General features: G+C 47.0%; 1 protein-coding gene across 1 annotated transcript in view; it reads left to right on the top strand.

Moving 5' to 3' along the window:
- LOC124035662 (genetic suppressor element 1-like) overlaps nucleotides 1-15,000 on the top strand; it is a 521,622-nt gene that overhangs the window by 113,347 nt on the left and 393,275 nt on the right.

Here is a 15,000-nt window from a genome sequence, read left to right on the forward strand (position 1 = left end):
CTCTTTCACCCTCTTCACCTCTCCTCCACCCTCTTCCCCCCCTCCACCCTATTCCCGTCTCCTCCACCCTCTTCCCCTCTCCTCCACCCTCTTCCCCTCTCCTTCACCCTCTTTCCCTCTCCTTCACCCTCTTCCCCTCTCCTCCACCCTCTTCCCCTCTCCTTCGCCATCTTCCCCTCTCCTCCAGCCTCTTCTCCTCTCCTCCGCCCTCTTCTCCTCTCCACCACCCTCGCCTCTACCCTCTTCCCCTCTCCTCCACCCTCTTCCCCTCTCCTTCACCCTCTTTCCCTCTCCTTCACCCTCTTCCCCTCTCCTCCACCCTCTTCCCCTCTCCTCCACTCTCTTCCCCTCTCCTTCGCCCTCTTCCCCTCTCCTCCGCCCTCTTCCCCTCTCCTTCACCCTCTTCCCCTCTCCTCCGCCCTCTTCCCCTCTCCTTCACCCTCTTCCCCTCTCCTTCACCCTCTTCCCCTCTCCTTCACCCTCTTCCCCTCTCCTCCACCCTCTTCCCCTCTCCTCCACCCTCTTCCCCTCTCCTTTGCCATCTTCCCCTCTCCTCCAGCCTCTTCCCTTCTCCTCCACCCTCTTCCCCTCTCCACCACCCTCTCCTCTACCCTCTTCCCCTCTCCTTCACCCTCTTCCCCTCTCATCCACCCTCTTCCCCTCTCCTCCACCCTCTTCCACTCCCCACCCTCTTCCTTCTCCTCCACCCTCTTCCCCTTTCATCCACCCTCTTCCCCTCTCCTCCACCCTCTTCCCCTCTCCCTCACCCTCTTCCCCTCTCCTCCACTCTCTTCCCCTATCTTTCACCCTTTTCCCCTCTCCTTCACCCTCTTCCCCTCTCCTTCACCCTCTCCTTCACCCTCTTCCCCTCTCCTCCACCCTCTTCCCCTCCCCTCCACCCTATTCCCCTCTCCTCCACCCTCTTCCCCTCTCCTCCACCCTCTTCCCCTCTCCTCCACCCTCTTCCCCTCTCCTTCACCCTCTTCCTCTCTCCTCCACCCTCTTCCCCTCTCCTCCACCCTCCATCCAAACAAGCCTTTGTTGACTGCAACCCAGAGGTTGTTCCTCATGTGGGGGGTACTGTGTGGGTTGTGTGAGTGCGACCAGGGAGGGATTCTATGAAGATACAGAGAAAGCCATTCTGTCCAGTCTGAGGTGAGCGAGATATCAGCATTAGCATTCTGTTGTTCTCTTTCTCCCTTCCTCACTCTCTCTCCCGCCTCTTCTGTCTTTCTCAATTTCTCTCTCGCTCATCTCCTCTCTTCCTCCATCCTCCATTCCTGCTGGGCCATAGAGAGCTGAGCTGCAGTTCTTACTGGGAGGTGTTTGATGAGTTTGTGTGTGCGTGTGATGCTGCTCTGAAATGAAGTGGCCTTACAGATTCACCTTCCTGTCGTACTGGTTATTTCTTCTACCTGTTGCTCTAACATGCAGACATCTGATCCTCCCTTGGTCTATCGCTTCCCCTCTCTGACCCTTCCTCCTACTTTTATCCTTCTCCATCTCTCCCATCTTGTCTCCCCCTCCACTTTTCTCCCTTCCCCCTCTCTCTTTCTGTCTCTCCCACACTCTCTCTACTTATATTCTACTGCCGTCTTATATATCCATATTGTGATCGATAGTGCTCAGCGTTCTTTTCAGAGTTCTGATATGAGAGCAAACACTGAGCTGTAATGATTGGAACGATGGTCAGATCCTCACAGCGAGAGAGGACTCTCTGATGAGTGATGGGTGTGTATGTGAGTGTGTGCGTGTATCTGTCTGCATGCACATGCGTGCGGTTGTGCACACTGTTTCACTCTGAAGGGCAGCTAATGTACTGTCATTGTGAAGTATGAATGCCCTCAGACAAGCAGAGCTGGAGATGAACACTCATGGGCCATTTGACTGAGTACTGTTGTATGAAGAGGCTCTCTATGCCTCGTCATTCATATAATGCCATCAACCTACAGTTCAGGGAGGCTTAGCTAGCCTAGCACACAAGGAAGCTAATGCTAATGAGTTAAGCACTGACATCAACATCAACAGCACCCAGCAGCTTTTATTCTAATGAAGCTAGCGATGGTGCAACGGCTGAAATGCCTACCTATCGACAACGGCTGAAATGCCTACCTATCGACAACGGCTGAAATGCCTACCTATCGACAACGTCTGAAATGCCTAACTATCGACAACGGCTGAAATGCCTAACGATCGACAACGGCTGAAATGCCTAACGATCGACAACGTCTGAAATGCCTAACTATCGACAACGGCTGAAATGCCTAACGATCGTCAACGGCTGAAATGCCTAACTATCGACAACGGCTGAAATGCCTAACTATAGACAACGGCTGAAATGCCTAACTATAGACAACGGCTGAAATGCCTAACTATAGACAACGGCTGAAATGCCTAACTATAGACAACGGCTGAAATGCCTACCTATCGACAACGGCTGAAATGCCTAACTATAGACAACGGCTGAAATGCCTAACTATAGACAACGGCTGAAATGCCTAACTATAGACAACGGCTGAAATGCCTAACTATAGACAACGGCTGAAATGCCTACCTATCGACAACGGCTGAAATGCCTAACTATAGACAACGGCTGAAATGCCTAACTATAGACAACGGCTGAAATGCCTAACTATAGACAACGGCTGAAATGCCTGTCATGCAGGTGAATGAGGACCCAAAAGCGACTTGGCGAAAACAGAGTTTTTAATCCAGTAAGAAACTTTACAAAACAAAAAGCATAATACTACTCGTTAAGACGAGAACAGACTGGAGACTTGATCGAGAACTGCAGGTTGCCTCGGGAAGGCACTTGAACCTAGCCGACTCAGACACCTGCTCACCACGCAGCATCTGAGGGAAACACGACACGACAGGGCAAAACATAGACACAGCACGGTGAATTATAGATGAGGATCCGACAGGGCAGGTACGGAAAACAAGGAGAGAAATAGGGACTCTAATCAGGGAAAAGGATCGGGAACAGGTGTGGGAAGACTAAATGATGATTAGGGGAATAGGAACAGCTGGGAGCAGGAACGGAACGATAGAGAGAAGAGAGAGCGAGAGAGTGAGAGAGGGAGGGGGAGAGAGAGGGATAGAAAGAGGGAAAGAACCTAATAAGACCAGCAGAGGGAAACGAATAGAAGGGGAAGCACAGGGACAAGACATGATAATTAATGACAAAACATGACAATGCCTAACTATAGACAACGTCTGAATCGCCTAACTATCGACAACGGCTTAAATGCCTAACTATAGACAACGGCTGAAATGCCTAACTATAGACAACGGCTGAAATGCCTAACGATCGACAACGGCTGAAATGCCTAACTATCGACAACGGCTGAAATGCCTAACGATCGTCAACGGCTGAAATGCCTAACGATCGACAACGGCTGAAATGCCTAACTATAGACAACGGCTGAAATGCCTAACTATAGACAATGGCTGAAATGCCTAACTATAGACAACGGCTGAAATGCCTAACGATCGTCAACGGCTGAAATGCCTAACGATCGACAACGGCTGAAATGCCTAACTATAGACAACGGCTGAAATGCCTAACTATCGACAACGGCTGAAATGCCTAACGATCGACAACGGCTGAAATGCCTAACGATCGACAACGGCTGAAATGCCTAACTATAGACAACGGCTGAAATGCCTAACTATAGACAACGGCTGAAATGCCTAACTATAGACAACGGCTGAAATGCCTAACGATCGTCAACGGCTGAAATGCCTAACGATCGACAACGGCTGAAATGCCTAACTATAGACAACGGCTGAAATGCCTAACTATAGACAACGGCTGAAATGCCTAACGATCGTCAACGGCTGAAATGCCTAACGATCGACAACGGCTGAAATGCCTAACGATCGACAACGGCTGAAATGCCTAACTATAGACAACGGCTGAAATGCCTAACTATAGACAACGGCTGAAATGCCTAACTATAGACAACGTCTGAAATGCCTAACTATAGACAACGGCTGAAATGCCTAACTATAGACAACGGCTGAAATGCCTAACTATAGACAACGTCTGACATGCCTAACGATCGACAACGGCTGAAATGCCTAACGATCGACAACGGCTGAAATGCCTAACTATAGACAACGTCTGAAATGCCTAACTATAGACAACGGCTGAAATGCAGTTTGCTGTCCTTCATTGAACAGAATGATGTAATAATTATGTAATAGTGTTTTTACTGCTTGCTGTTCAACACGTGGAGGGAAAATGTTTCTTATTAATCAGCGTCATGTTCGTCGTATTGATGAGCCTAAGGCGCAGTGTGATGAGCATACATGCTTCTTATAATGAAGGGAAAAACACTAAACAAACTAACAAAGAAACAAAACGGACGTGAAGCTATATAACAACGAGTGCTGACATGCAACTACACATGGACAATAACCTACATATACTGAGACATACCAAAACCCCATAGACATACAAACAAACCTAGACAGGACAAAAACAACAAGACAATACAAAAACAAACATACCAACCTCGTCACACCCTGACCTAACCAAAATAATAAAGAAAGGAAAGATAACTACTGTCAGGGTGTGACAGAGCCATATATTTAGATATTTCGATTCTTTAAATACATGTCTCTGATATTAATGGTCTCCAAAGCGTTTTAGTGTTGCTAAATGGAACTCCTGTTGATCATGTCAAAGAGCCAGTGGCTGTGTGTGTGCCGATTACTGACATTTAAATTGGCAAAGCAAGTGGAATAGATCATAAACACAAGTGAATTTAAACACTCACAAAATATTCAAAAGAATTCACATTTCAAATGTAACATTACTGGCTATATACAGTGCTGTAACAATGTGGAAATAGTTAAAGTACGAAGGAGAAAATAAATAGACAGATAAATATAGGTTTGTATTTACAATGATGTTTGTTCTTCACTGGTTGCTCTTTTCTTGTGGCAACATGGCACACTGTGGTATTTCACCTAATAGATATGAGAGTTGATCGAGGCTGGATTTGTTGGATTCTTTGTGGGTCTCTCGCTCTCTGCTTTCTTGTGGTTAGAGAGGAAGACCTGCTGTGTGGCTGTCTCCTCTCCTTTTTCCCTCTTCCTCCTCTCTCTCCCTCTTCCTCTCTCTTTCATTCAGACCCTCTCTCCTCCTGAATGACGTATTCACACACAGTGAGACCTTTTCATAAAGGCACCAGTGCCACCATCACTTTCCAGCCAGGGGAAAGAGGCGTATGTGTGTGAAAGCTAAAGAGAGAGAGAGAGAGAGAGAGAGAGAGAGAGAGAGAGATATAGTGTGTGTGTGTGTGTGTGTGTGTGTGTGTGTGTGTGTGTGTGTGTGTGTGTGTGTGTGTGTGTGTGTGTGTGTGTGTGTGTGTGTGTGTGTGTGTGTGTGTGTGTGTGTGTGTGTGTGTGTGTGTGTGGGGGGGGGTTAAGCATGGTCTTCTCTCTGGCTCCAGAATCCCTGGCCAACTCGGCAGTGAGGTTTGGCTCTCCTCTCACTCAAGTACACACACACACACACACACACACACACACACACACACACACACACACACACACACACACACACACACACACACACACACACACACACACACACACACACACACACACACACACACACACACACACACACACACACACACACACACACACACACACACACACATACTGAGGGTTTCAGGGGTTGTTAGAAGAAATGAACGCCTGTAGCCTCTCACAGTCATTCAGTGTGTGTGTGTGTGTGTGTACCTCAGACTGGGTTGTCATAGCATCACTGCGTGACCCTGTGGCCAAGAGATTGCAGGCAGAGGGTACAGCGAGATCTCTCTCTCTCTCTCTCTGTCTCTCTCTCCCCTCCCTCTCTCTCTCTCTCTCTCTCTCTCTCTCTCTCTCTCTCTCTCTCTCTCTCTCTCTCTCCTCTCTCTGTCTCTTTCTCTGTCTCTCTCTCTCTCTCTCTCTCTCTCTCTGTCTTTCTCTTTCTCTTTCTCTCTCTCTCCGTATCCCTTCCTCTCTGTCTGTTTATCTTTCCTCCCTCTCCCTCCCTCCCTCCCTCCCTCCCTCCCTCCCTCCCTCCCTCCCTCCCTCCCTCCCTCCCTCTCTAAGCCTTATATGTCTTGTTACTGTAGTCTAGTGGTGTTACACTTGGTTAAACCTTTATACACTCCTCAGTGATTACTTTCATCACACTCACTCACTCACTCTACTGTTTTACACTGCTTTACAAGACAAAGAGCTATTGATTTAAAGGCGAGTACAGAAGGTGAGGAACAATCAATCTGGTTAAGCTTAGGAACACGCCGCCATGGAAATGCTCTCTCTGATCCTGGGAGAGAGATGAACTCCCACAAAGCCTTGCAGCGTCAGTCGATAATGACTTCCGACTCCCTGGGCCTACTGCAGAGAGAGAGAGAGAGAGAGAGAGAGAGAGAGAGAGAGAGAGAGAGAGAGAGAGAGAGAGAGAGAGAGAGAGAGAGAGAGAGAGAGAGAGAGAGAGAGAGAGAGAGAGAGAGAGAGAGAGAGCCAGCTTGGATTACTACCAGGTGGAATGGATGGAGTGAGTGAGGGAGGGATTGATTGGTGGGGAAGAGGGGACATGATGATGGGAGGTGAGGGAAATGAATGCAGAGATGGAGAGAGAGCTAGTGGGATAGAGAAGGAGGGAGTAAGGGAGGGAAAGGAGGGGGAGCTGCAGTAAAGATAGGCATCATTCTGAGGGAGAGGAGGGATATTGTGTGGAGGGATATTGGCATAAGTGACAGTGGTTAGGCTGAGGTCTGGCTCAAGCAGCCTGTGTGGGGGGGGCTGTGCTTGTGTGTGCGTGTGTGTCAGCTTGCAGACTGCACCGCTTACCACGGCGCCGTGAAGGGGTGGGGATGTCCCCCCGGCCTCTTAAAGAAACAGCACACACACACACAGAGACCGGCCCACCTTCCTTTCACACACAGTAATTGGCAACATCACTTCTCCCCTCCTCCATCCATGTTTCCAGGCAACTGAAGGAGAAAAGAAAGAGGAAGAGGGGAGAAAGGGGTAATTGACAGGGTGAGGTGACGTGTGTGTGACAGGGAGGGTGAGGTGACGTGTGTGTGACAGGGGGATGAGGTGACATGTGTGTGACAGGGAGGGTGAGATGACGTGTGTGTGTGACAGGGGGGTGAGGTGACGTGTGTGTGACAGGGAGGGTGAGGTGACACGTGTGTGACAGGGGGGGTGAGGTGACGTGTGTGTGACAGGGAGGGTGAGGTGACGTGTGTGTGTGTGTGTGTATGTGACAGGGAGGGTGATGTGACGTGTGTGTGACTCCTCTCCTGTCTTCTCCTCTTTTCTCCTCTCTTCTCCTCACCTCTCCTCTCCTGTCTTCTCCTCTCCTTTCCTCTCCACTCCTCACCTTTCCTTTCCTCTCCACTCCTCACCTCTCCTGTCCTCTCTTCTCCTCTCCTCTCCTGTCCTCTCTTCTCCTCTCATCTCCTCTCCTCTCCTGTATTCTCCTTTCCTCTCCACTCCTCACCTATCCTTTCCTCTCCACTCCTTTCCTCTCCTGTCTTCTCCTCTCCTTTCCTTTCCTCTCCAATCCTCGCCTCTCCTGTCCTCTCTTCTCCTGTTCTGTCTTCTCCTCTCCTTTCCTCTCCACTCCTCACCTCTCCTGTCCTCTTCTCCTGTCTTCTCTCCTTTCCTCTCCACTCCTCACCTCTCCTGTCCTCTCTTATCCTCTCCTCTCCTGTCTTCTCCTCTCCTTTCCTCTCCACTCCTCACCTCTCCTGTCCTCTCTTCTCCTCTCCTCTCCTGTCTTCTCCTCTCCTTTCCTCTCCACTCCTCACCTCTCCTGTCCTCTCTTCTCCTGTCCTCTCTTCTCTTCTATTCTCCTGTCTTCTCCTCTCCTTTCCTCTCCACTCCTCACCTATCCTGTCCTCTCTCTCCTCTCCTCTCCTGTCCTCTCTTCTCCTGTCCTCTCTTCTCTTCGATTCTCCTGTCTTCTCCTCTCCTGTCCTCTCCACTCCTCACCTCTCCTGTCCTCTCTATTCCTGTCCTCTCTTCTCTTCTATTCTCCTGTCCTCTCTTCTCTTCGATTCTCCTGTCTTCTCCTCTCCTCTCCTGTCCTCTCTTCTCCTGTCCTCTCTTCTCTTCGATTCTCCTGTCTTCTCCTCTCCTTTCATCTCCACTCCTCACCTCTCCTGTCCTCTCTTCTCCTGTCCTCTCTTCTCTTCTATTCTCCTTTCTTCTCCTCTCCTCTCCTGTCCTCTCTTCTCCTCTCCTCTCCTCTCCTCTCCTCTCCTCTACTTTCCTCTCTTCTCTTCTTCCCTCTCCACTCCTCTCCTCTCCTGTCCTCTCCACTCCTCACCTCTCCTGTCCTCTCTTCTCCTGTCCTCTCTTCTCTTCTCTTCTCCTGTCTTCTCCTCTACTTTCCTCTCTACTTTCCTCTCTTCTCTTCTCTTCTCATGTCTTTTCCTCCCTTCTCCTTTCTTCTCCTTTCCTTTCCTCTCTTCTCCTCATCTCTCCTTTCCTCTCTTCTCCTCGCCATAAAATACACACACCTCACAACTCAACTCACAGAAAGAGAGAGAAAGTCAGAGAGAGCAAAAGCATTACTAAAACAAGTGCCCACCCTTTCCCTCTCTCCTTCTCCCACCTCTCTTCTTCTCACCCCCTATCTTTCCTCCTGTCCCTCCTTGCTAACTGGAAACACTCCCAGTCCTCATCTTGATCCCAATCTAGATCTCTGTTTTCTGTTGTTTTGACAAGAGTTCCAGTTGTTTTGTAGTTGTTTCCATTCCCTGTAGCTGTTGTCAGGCTGGATGTGGGATCTGGAGGATACAGTAGGTGGGATTGATGTCTCTCTAGACAGACTAACTCAAGTGACCTGTAGAGTGTGTGTGTGTGTGTGTGTGTGTGTGTGTGTGTGTGTGTGTGTGTGTGTGTGTGTGTGTGTGTGTGTGTGTGTGTGTGTGTGTGTGTGTGTGTGTGTGTGTGTGTGTGTGTGTGTGTGTGTGTGTGTGTGTGTGTGTGTGTGTGTGTGTGTGTGTGTGTGTGTGTGTGTTCAGGAAGTGAGTGTGATGGAGAAATAAAGGGGGGGGAAACGATGATAAAGAAAGTGAGAGAGAGAGACAGAGCAGCAGTGATGCGTGCTGTGTTTGGGAACTGGGGGTGGGTTGGTGATTAACCGTAGCCTGATGTTCATCCACATGCCCACATACTGCCAGACAGACAGGCTTGGAGCTGGCAGGTACAGAGGCCCGTGGAGACAGAGTTCTGCCCAGCCCAGGGCCCTCAGATTCAGCTGGGGGTTTGGACCGTTGCCCCCTCTTACCACAGAACACATCCAGACACGAGGATCACAGGCCCTCACAGTGTGTGTGGTGTGTATAAAGAATGGAACACTCAAAGTGGTGTGTGTATGTGTAATATAACCTCACTAACTAATTGACCCAGCGGTGGCTGTATGCTCCAGTATTGCTGGAGTGGCTCTGTTAGAACATGCAGTACACACACACCTGCACCATCGACCAGGTTTGGTCCTGAATCAGATCTCAGTGCACGCAAATACCATCATCTTCACACACACACAAAGATCCAATCACACACACACACACACACACACACACACACACACACACACACACACACACACACACACACACACACACACACACACACACACACACACACACACACACACACACACACACACACACACACACACACACACACACACACAGTCACGTATCATCTGCTGCTGGTTAGCTATTAGTATGCTGTGAGGCTGCTGTCTCATGGGACCTGTCTCTGTAGACTCATCGGGAGGGGGGGGGGGTGAAGTGTTAGAGAGAGTGGGAGAAGGGAGGAGTGGGGTGTTAGAGAGAGTGGGAGAAGGGAGGAGTGGGGTGTTACAGAGAGTAGGAGAGTGGAGGAGTGGGGTGTTAGAGAGAGTGGGAGAAGAGAAGAGGAGTGGGGTGTTACAGAGAGTGGGAGAAGGGAGGAGTGGGGTGTTAGAGAGAGTGGGAGAGGGGAGGAGTGGGGTGTTAGAGAGAGTGGGAGAAGGGAGGAGTGGGGTGTTAGAGAGAGTGGGAGAAGGGAGGAGTGCGGTGTTACAGAGAGTGGGAGAAGGGAGGAGTGGGGTGTTAGAGAGAGTGGGAGAAGGGAGGAGTGGGGTGTTAGAGAGAGTGAGAGATGGGAGGAGTGGGGTGTTAGAGAGAGTGGGAGAAGGGAGGAGTGGGGTGTTAGAGAGAGTGGGAGAGGGGAGGAGTGGGGTGTTAGAGAGAGTGGGAGAGTGGAGGAGTGGGGTGTTAGAGAGAGTGGGAGAGTGGGAGAGTGGAGGAGTGGGGTGTTAGAGAGAGTGGGAGAGGAGAGGAGTGGGGTGTTAGAGAGAGTGGGAGAAGGGAGGAGTGGGGTGTTACAGAGAGTGGGAGAAGAGAGGAGTGGGATGTTAGAGAGAGTGAGAGATGGGAGGAGTGGGGTGTTAGAGAGAGTGGGAGAAGGGTGGAGTGGGGTGTTAGAGAGAGTGAGAGATGGGAGGAGTGGGGAGTGGGGTGTTACAGAGAGTGAGAGATGGGAGGAGTGGGGAGTGGGTGAAGGAGGAGGTGGTTAGACACCTCCTACCTGTCTGCAGCTCACCCTGGTTTAGTAGTCGGAGGATTAGGCAAGTGTGTGTGTGTGTGTGTGTGTGTGTGTGTGTGTGTGTGTGTGTGTGTGTGTGTGTGTGTGTGTGTGTGTGTGTGTGTGTGTGTGTGTGTGTGTGTGTGTGTGTGTGTGTGTGTGTGTGTGTGTGTGTTTGAGGGGGTTGTTAAAGGGTGAGACAACGTGATGTATGTATGATCACTGATGGCACAGACAGTACATCAGAGCTGATAGATGTAACACACACACACACACACACACACACACACACACACACACACACACACACACACACACACACACACACACACACACACACACACACACACACACACACACACACACACACACACACACACACACACACTCATAAATCCATCATGGCCGCTTTGGCCTATTCTACCAGCTGCTCCGTGGCTGCCGTGTTGCTAGGATACACACACTCAGCTCAGGGAGAAGGATGTGTTGGCCCCTAGTCACACACACAGTCACATACACATACACACAAACACACACACACACTATTTGCGCGCAGACTCGCTAGGGGGGACAGCTGCCGAGGTGCCGCTAAACACACACACACACACACACACACACACACACACACACACACACACACACACACACACACACACACACACACACACACACACACACACACACACACACACACACACTTACGTCTGTCAAACAAAACAAACACATATACACAAACACAGCACACACATCTAGACGCAAACACACAACTTATAGACGGACATATACAAACACCGCTCAGACAAACTATAGAATCTACGCAACACACACGTACAGTACACAAACCACACACAGTTCCTTACCTTGAGGGCATCACAGCCCATCTGGTTTCCGTGGAAATGAGTGGAGGAGGTTCGGGGTGGACTGAGTGTTTCAAAGGATAGCCCGGGTGCAACAAGAACTCATCCTTAACTAAACTGAAGCACACTAGTTTGACTATTTAGTGTCGACCAATTAGAACTGAAACACACTAGTGTGTCTGCTTAGTGTCTACCAATTAGAACTGAAGCACACTAGTTTGTCTGCTTAGTGTCTACCAATTAGAACTGAAACACACTAGTTTGTCTGCTTAGTGTCTACCAATTAGAACTGAAGCACACTAGTTTGACTATTTAGTGTCGACCAATTAGAACTGAAACACACTAGTTTGTCTGCTTAGTGTCTACCAATTAGAACTGAAACACACTAGTTTGTCTGCTTAGTGTCTACCAATTAGAACTGAAACACACTAGTTTGTCTGCTTAGTGTCTACCAATTAGAACTGAAACACACTAGTTTGTCTGCTTAGTGTCTACCAATTAGAACTGAAACACACTAGTTTGTCTGCTTAGTGTCTACCAATTACAACTGAAACACACTAGTTTGTCTGCATAGTGTCTACCAATTAGAACTGAAACACACTAGTTTGTCTGCTTAGTGTCTACCAATTAGAACTGAAACACACTAGTTTGTCTGCTTAGTGTCTACCAATTAGAACTGAAACACACTAGTTTGTCTGCTTAGTGTCTACCAATTAGAACTGAAACACACTAGTTTGTCTGCTTAGTGTCTACCAATTAGAACTGAAACACACTAGTTTGTCTGCTTAGTGTCGACCAATTAGAACTGAAACACACTAGTTTGTCTGCTTAGTGTCTACCAATTACAACTGAAACACACTAGTTTGTCTGCATAGTGTCTACCAATTAGAACTGAAACACACTAGTTTGTCTGCTTAGTGTCTACCAATTAGAACTGAAACACACTAGTTTGTCTGCTTAGTGTCTACCAATTAGAACTGAAACACACTAGTTTGTCTGCTTAGTGTCTACCAATTAGAACTGAAACACACTAGTTTGTCTGCTTAGTGTCTACCAATTAGAACTGAAACACACTAGTTTGTCTGCTTAGTGTCGACCAATTAGAACTGAAGCACACTAGTTTGACTATTTAGTGTCTACCAATTAGAACTGAAACACACTAGTTTGACTGCTTAGTGTCTACCAATTAGAACTGAAACACACTAGTTTGACTGCTTAGTGTCTACCAATTAGAACTGAAACACACTAGTTTGACTGCTTAGTGTCTACCAATTACAACTGAAACACACTAGTTTGACTGCTTAGTGTCTACCAATTAGAACTGAAGCACACTAGTTTGACTATTTAGTGTCTACCAATTAGAACTGAAACACACTAGTTTGACTGCTTAGTGTCTACCAATTAGAACTGAAACACACTAGTTTGACTGCTTAGTGTCTACCAATTAGAACTGAAACACACTAGTTTGACTGCTTAGTGTCTACCAATTACAACTGAAACACACTAGTTTGACTGCCTAGTGTCTACCAATTAGAACTGAAGTACACTAGTTTGACTATTTAGTGTCTACCAATTACAACTGAAACACTCTAGTTTGACTATTTAGTGTCTACCAATTACAACTGAAACACTCTAGTTTGTCTGCTTAGTGTCTACCAATTACAACTGAAACACTCTAGTTTGACTGCTTAGTGTCTACCAATTACAACTGAAACACTCTAGTTTGTCTGCATAGTGTCTACCAATTAGAACTGAAGCACACTAGTTTGACTGCTTAGTGTCTACCAATTAGAACTGAAACACACTAGTTTGACTGCTTAGTGTCTACCAATTACAACTGAAACACACTAGTTTGACTGCTTAGTGTCTACCAATTAGAACTGAAACACACTAGTTTGACTGCTTAGTGTCTACCAATTACAACTGAAACACACTAGTTTGACTGCTTAGTGTCTACCAATTACAACTGAAACACTCTAGTTTGTCTGCATAGTGTCTACCAATTAGAACTGAAGCACACTAGTTTGACTGCTTAGTGTCTACCAATTAGAACTGAAACACACTAGTTTGACTGCTTAGTGTCTACCAATTACAACTGAAGCACACTAGTTTGACTGCTTAGTGTCTACCAATTACAACTGAAGCACACTAGTTTGACTGCTTAGTGTCTACCAATTAGAACTGAAACACACTAGTTTGACTGCTTAGTGTCTACCAATTACAACTGAAACACACTAGTTTGACTGCTTAGTGTCTACCAATTAGAACTGAAACACACTAGTTTGACTGCTTAGTGTCTACCAATTAGAACTGAAACACACTAGTTTGTCTGCTTAGTGTCTACCAATTAGAACTGAAACACACTAGTTTGACTGCTTAGTGTCTACCAATTAGAACTGAAACACACTAGTTTGACTGCTTAGTGTCTACCAATTAGAACTGAAACACACTAGTTTGACTGCTTAGTGTCTACCAATTAGAACTGAAGCACACTAGTTTGACTGCTTAGTGTCGACCAATTACAACTGAAACACACTAGTTTGACTGCTTAGTGTCTACCAATTACAACTGAAACACACTAGTTTGTCTGCTTAGTGTCTACCAATTACAACTGAAACACACTAGTTTGACTGCTTAGTGTCTACCAATTAGAACTGAAACACACTAGTTTGTCTGCTTAATGTCTACCAATTACAACTGAAACACACTAGTTTGACTGATTAGTGTCTACCAATTAGAACTGAAACACACTAGTTTGTGTGCTTAGTGTCTACCAATTAGAACTGAAACACACTAGTTTGTCTGCTTAGTGTCTACCAATTAGAACTGAAACACACTAGTTTGTCTGCTTAGTGTCTACCAATTAGAACTGAAACACACTAGTTTGACTGCTTAGTGTCTACCAATTAGAACTGAAACACACTAGTTTGACTGCTTAGTGTCTACCAATTACAACTGAAACACACTAGTTTGTCTGCTTAGTGTCTACCAATTAGAACTGAAACACACTAGTTTGTCTGCTTAGTGTCTACCAATTAGAACTGAAACACACTAGTTTGTCTGCTTAGTGTCTACCAATTACAACTGAAACACACTAGTTTGACTGCTTAGTGTCTACCAATTAGAACTGAAACACACTAGTTTGACTGCTTAGTGTCTACCAATTAGAACTGAAACACACTAGTTTGTCTGCTTAGTGTCTACCAATTACAACTGAAACACACTAGTTTGACTGCTTAGTGTCTACCAATTAGAACTGAAACACACTAGTTTGACTGCTTAGTGTCTACCAATTAGAACTGAAACACACTAGTTTGTCTGCTTAGTGTCTACCAATTAGAACTGAAGCACACTAGTTTGACTGCTTAGTGTCTACCAATTAGAACTGAAACACACTAGTTTGACTGCTTAGTGTCTACCAATTAGAACTGAAACACACTAGTTTGTCTGCTTAGTGTCGACCAATTAGAACTGAAACACACTAGTTTGACTGCTTAGTGTCTACCAATTAGAACTGAAACACACTAGTTTGACTGCTTAGTGT

This window comes from Oncorhynchus gorbuscha, linkage group LG05 (genome assembly GCF_021184085.1).
Source record: "Oncorhynchus gorbuscha isolate QuinsamMale2020 ecotype Even-year linkage group LG05, OgorEven_v1.0, whole genome shotgun sequence".
Lineage (NCBI taxonomy): Eukaryota > Metazoa > Chordata > Actinopteri > Salmoniformes > Salmonidae > Oncorhynchus > Oncorhynchus gorbuscha.